The following is a 6,000-nucleotide window of genomic DNA, read 5'->3' as shown; positions in this document are numbered from 1 at the left end:
TCCCTCATGCCACTATGAAGACTTGGCAGAGCCAAATGAATAAGTAAACATTAAAAAAAAACACTCACAGAACACCCCAACAGCTCTGTCACCACACATAACCTTAGACAAGACCTTCTCTGTATCCACCTTTCTCCGGGAGCAGAGGTATAACATTGCTTTTAGTACTTTTTTGGTTCTGGTGGCAACTTACTCCTCATTTGCAAGTTTTACTTTCAAATGAAAAGCAGCTGGCACCCCTCATTAGCACCCTCAGCAACCCTTCCACTGTAAAAGCTTTGGCAACCTCTTCTCACATATCCTGGAACTTTCTGAACAACTCGTGATGACTAGAAGTTGCTCAAAGGCTTCTAATGCAAGGAACTGCCCCCTCTTGGTTCCATGCTCTAGACTATTAAAAAAAAAGAAGAAGAAGAAACAACTAATGACTGGTTGGTGACTAATGATTGATGCATTTGAAGTGTGGTGTTGGAGAAAACTCTTGAGAGTCCCTTCGACTGCAACGAGATCCAACCAGTCCATCCTAAAGGAAATCAGTCCTGAATATTCATTGGAAGGACTGATGCTGAAGCTGAAACTCCCAATACGTTGGCCACCTGATGCAAAGAATGGACTCATTGGAAAAGACCCTGATGCTGGGAAAGATTGAAGATGGGAGGAGAAGGGACAACAGAGGATGAGCTGGTTGGATGGTATCACCGACTCAATGGACGTGGGTTTGAGCAAGCTCCAGTAGTTGGTGATGGACAGGGAAGTCTGGTGTGCTGCAGTCCATGGGGTTGCAAAGAGTCAGACATGCCTGAGTGACTGAACTGAACTGACTGAATGACTGGTTACAGAAATTGTGATCTTGAAAATAGAGGCTCTCATAACCCTGAGTTCATGACCCTCCATACCGCAGTACCCATTATGCTTTTAGTCAAGGAAATAGCACCCCACCTGCTCAGAATGGATACCTAGGCCTCCATAAAACAGGGTGAAGACAAGCCTGGGACTCCTAGCAAACTATTACGACCCCTGCAGGAGGAGTGCTTTACCCTGTGCTCAGTCTCTTCCCAGAACTTGGTGCTGGAGAGGTCATGACGTGCTCTGGACGCAAGGCTACCTGGAGAGCCCCTTGGGATTTACTAAGCGATAGACAATTCCTAGGCTGCATCGGTGGCACGGCTGACCATCAGTGCACGGTCACTGTTCTCCATCCCTTAGCCAGGATGCCCCTGGTAAAGGATGGGACAGAAAGGTCAATACAGCCGACCACACTTCAGGCAGTTATCTCAGCACTGGATGCCCTGGCGCACCTTCACGTTATCAGAAAAAACTGTCCCCTTCAAGCTAAAGGACTCTGGGAATCTCCTGACTCACACATCCAAGCATACATACATCAAAAATCACTCATGAGGAACTCCCTGGCAGTTCTGCTGTGGGTGCAGGTTTGGTCCCTGGTCAGGGAACTAAGATCCCACACGCTGCACAGTGTGGAAAAACAAAAACCCACTCCCGTCTCTACATATACTAAGCCTCGCCATAATACTCCTTATATCTTTTGGAGTTACAGACATTATTGATAGTAACCAGGACGTACATTTCACGTCGCACAATAACACAATGCGGGCTCTTGGGAAAGACATCAATAAAACTCTCATGTTCCTATAGACCCCAAACAGCTGTTTTAACTGACAGACTCAGTCGTCTCCTCAAGCAGCCCCTTTTAAAATTCTAGTCTAGCGAACACACCTCTGAGAGTCTCTACTTTGCTCCAGGCCCTTCGGGTGGCTTACACCTCACACCAACGTTAGCAATTTTTCCATTGTCTTCTCCTACATTTAAAGGGAGGTGTGTCTCACCTTCAAGTACATGAGGCCCTTTAATTATGTCTCTTATAAATTTTGGTCCTGCCCCCATTCAACAAGGGCTGGAGGTAAGACGGTGGGTGCATACAATCCTGAGACCCTTTATCCATAGATTATCACATGGACTCACCAGCTACTCATTTGATAGGGCACCCATTTGAGCTAAACATCTACCACAAAAACAAAATTTTGATGCAGCAATTCCACTTCTGGGTATTTATCTGAAGGAAACAAAACATTTAACTCAAAAAGATATGCACCTCCATGCTCACTGTGGCATTATTTACAACAGTCAAGAAAGCAACCAAAAGGTCCGTCTAGATGAGTATTAAAGAAAAGGAAGTGTATATAATACATATAAATGGAATATTAGTCATAAAAAGATGAAAATCTGGCCATTTTCAACGTGAACCTTGAGGGCATTATGCTAAGTGACATAAGCCAAAGAAAGAATATAACTTATAATACTGTATTGTATATATGAAAGTTATTAAGTAGGTCTTAAAATTTTCATCACAAGAAAAAAATTGTAACTATGTACAGTGATAGATGTTAACTAGTCACACTGTGATCACTGTGCAATATATACAAATATAGAATCGTGTACACCTGAAACAAAAATAATATTACGTGAATTATGCCTCAATGTAAAAGAACTCACATATCTTTAAATTTTATAAGTTGAATAGCATTGGTGACTGAAATCCACATGATGAAATTTTGTTTGCAAACAGATAACAGAAAAACCAAGCATGTTTCATTAATTTTATCCAAAGAAGGTGAGGGCTGGGCTGATTATTTCCTGCACTGGTTTGAAAGGACAGTGTGGATAAAAAGTTCTGTGCACAGTTGAGGCAAAAGCCAGCGTGTTGGTAAATCACCCAACATGCATTAGTGAGCGGGTTTCCACCTGGAAAACGTGCTCAGTCACACTGAGAACCCGCTGTTTGCCATGCAGAACAGGTCCAAATCTTGGAAAGGGGAAATTCTGTAGGATAAATTGTGATGCTTCTCTGATTTCCTCACTGCATCTGAAATTGCTGAAATGCAAGTCTGTGTGCCTCCCACACAGTGAGGCCAAATAATATCAAAACTTTGGACTATGGAACAGAGGAAAGTTTACTGCAGAGCCATGCAAGGAGATAGGTGGCTCATACCTTAAAACCCCAAAAGCTCTCAGCAAAGCCCTCTTCTAGGAAAGGTGAGGGAGGGGTGTGGTTAGTTGTTACAAACTTCTTGGCCTCAGCTCCTTTGTTTCTGAGGTTAGGTCATGGCCAGGAAACAATTTTCCTGTAAATCTCTACCAAACGAACGTTATTCTCTATTCTGACAAGAAAGGGCAAGGTCCCAAGGCACAAGTTTCACCCTCCGAGGTCCCAGTCCGGCTAAGAGGAGGCAAATCGCAGCTGGTGGCTCCCTCATGACAAGGTACCCAGATCCTGCCCAGCTGTCACCACCGAGGGAGCCAGGCACCCAGGCCTCAACCAGCCCTCAGGCTTCCCAAGACGCCCTTTGCGGGGGGTGGGGGAGGGGTGCGGCAGGTCCCACAGACTGCAACTCAGGCAGACAGCCATTGCTGTTAGGTCTCAGGGTGACCTGGGCCCCTCAGCTCTCCGGATGGCTCAAGCCCAGTTGAGCTGGAGGGCCGCGGGTAGAAGGCCAGCGCCCACTTCTTACCTTACTCCACCAGAGGCCCACCATTCCGCTGGCAGTTGGCTGAAAATGGCTCACTGATGGTGGCTCATCGACAGTTGGTTGCTTGTGGGCGGCTCCATGGAGGCATCAACTAATGGCTGAGCAGGACCGCTAACAGTCTCCTAGTAACAGTTGCCTGGCATAGGGTGCGGCAATAACGCTGCACAGCGACTGCCCCCGGTAAAGGGCTGACTGGGCCGCCCTCTGTTATACATTTAGCTACAGAAGGAAGAACTATCGGACTAAGCATAACATCCGGTGTGAGAAGAAGCCTGTTACCCATCCTCTTTCCTGGACTGTGTCGCACCAAAACTTGAGTCACGGACATCAGGGACAAAATGTAAATTGGCCAACACAGGGGCATTAACGAAAACGAAACTTAACGTAACACAGCTGCAGGACTTTCCAGTTCTCAGAAATCAGTGGAGAATGTCAGCCAACCTTCAAACTCCCAAGTCTGGTCACACCATCTCTGGATCTCCCTGTTTCCCTTTCTCAGCTACCCTGGTCCAAATATAAAAGATGACTAGGCAATCAATCAGCTGAAGTTTTAACTCCCGCATTTATCGTGCAAGAATCCCTTAGTCTGTAAGCAACTCAGAACTCGTTACTCCGATATCTGTGAGTTTCCTGACTTGCAGACTGAAACTCAGCAATAAACTTATCTTTCTTCTTTGCTTTACTTACTGTGCAGGATGGGTTTTTAACAATTATACCCAGGTGCTTTGCTACTGTGAACATTGCTGTACATGTCATCTTGTACACGAGCTTCTTTTTAGAAAAATCTGAGGTGGGAATGTATCTTTCAGAGTGGTTTTACTAATTATCACACCATCAGTAAGTAACAGCAAGACCCCTGAATGTCCACGTCTTCTGCAACACTCAGTGCGGCATCCTGTCCACTTTAATTCCCAAACCTTGGAAAAGGTTTGTTGGAGTGAGCAAGTAAGACTAGGGGTTAATACAGACCTCTCCCCTCCCACCCCTGCATTGCCAATATGCTTGGAGTTTTCAGGAGAAATAAATTCTTGACAGATTTCCCTGACGCATTAAATGCCTGTCAGATCCTGCTGGACATCATATCCTGTAAAAATCCTAAATATGCAAAGGAAGCGTCAGGCCCCAACCCATCTCCGCATATCCGTGACTACATCCAGAATTCACGGATACAAAGGCTTTCCGGTGAACTTTCTTGTGCAAAAGTCCTTGTACACGTATTTACAACGCACTTAGCGTGTTAAATTCCCAGGAATGAGAAAGAGAACAAGACAATATGACAACTACCGCCTGCACGCACCGCTGATATAGGAAACGACGCGCTCCGTGACAGCTTGTCTCGCGAGATGACAAGGTCTCGCGGAGGATGTGAGCCCTCCCACCACGGAACGTAGCGAATCCCGGCTTGAAGTGGGGTGGGGTGGGGTGGGGTGGGGTGGGGCGGGGCCGGGCCTGCGGCTCCCGGAATCCGCTTCTGCCTGGAAACTAAGTTTCCCGCTGGAATGGATTCTCCCTGTGTCGCTGGGCCTTACATTAACTACATTCCCATCTCACATCTTCACTTGTAAGATTATATTATATATTGAGGGGACTTCTCTGGTGGTCCAGTGGTAAAGGTTAAAGGAGACTCCACGCTCCCAATGCAGGGGGCCCGGTTCGATCCCTGGTTGGGGAAGATCCAATGTCGCTAGCGCGACATCCCCCACACCCTCTAAAAAGGGGCATCTTCATCTCTATTTCAAATTATGACAGGGTTTTTAATTTCCTAAAATTTTGTTTAGGATATTCTGTGTCCATGTTCATGTAGGTGTTGGTCTTCAGTTCTAATTTTGGTATCAAGTTAATCTCCTAAAACTAGTTGAGAAGAGTTCCATCCTTTAAAAAAAAAAAAAATGATTTGAGTAGAATTGGAATTACTTCTTCCTTAAATGTCTAGAAGAATTCACTAGTGAAGTCATCTTGGCACAAAATCATAATGGGAAAATTTTAAACTGCCAATTTAGTGTCTGTAATAGAGGCCACTTCAGAGTACTCATTCTTCCTCAGTGAACCTGAGTTGTTGAGTATTTCAAGAAATTTTTTGGTCAGTTTCTAGTTTTTGTAGAGTTGTTGGAAAGAGTTGCTAATATCGTATACTCCCTGGAGCCCTGCCTGGGAACTGTCTTCCCTGCTAGAACTCAGGCTGAAGGACGCAGCTCCTATAGCAGATTTGAGGTCAGGGCCCAGGGCACAAGGGGCCAGGAGGGGACGTGTCAAAGGGCATCAGAGGCTCTACCCTTCTTTCCTGTATCCTGTGGACTCACTTTCCTGCGTTACCAACACTGGCCTGAGGTAGGCCCCTGTTCATTCCTGGTCAGGGAATTAAGATCCTGCGTGCTGCGTGGCAAGTCCGCCCCGCCCCTGCAAAATTAACTAATCTTTGTTGTGATTTCTTTTTCAACCCAAACATAGTTTGTTT

Source organism: Bos grunniens, chromosome 18, assembly GCF_055505025.1.
Source record: "Bos grunniens cultivar Pamir isolate PY7600 chromosome 18, Bosgru_T2T1.0, whole genome shotgun sequence".
In the NCBI taxonomy this organism is placed as follows: Eukaryota; Metazoa; Chordata; class Mammalia; order Artiodactyla; family Bovidae; genus Bos; species Bos grunniens.
The sequence above is the reverse complement of the archived record's forward strand: the minus strand, read 5'-3'. Positions refer to the sequence as shown.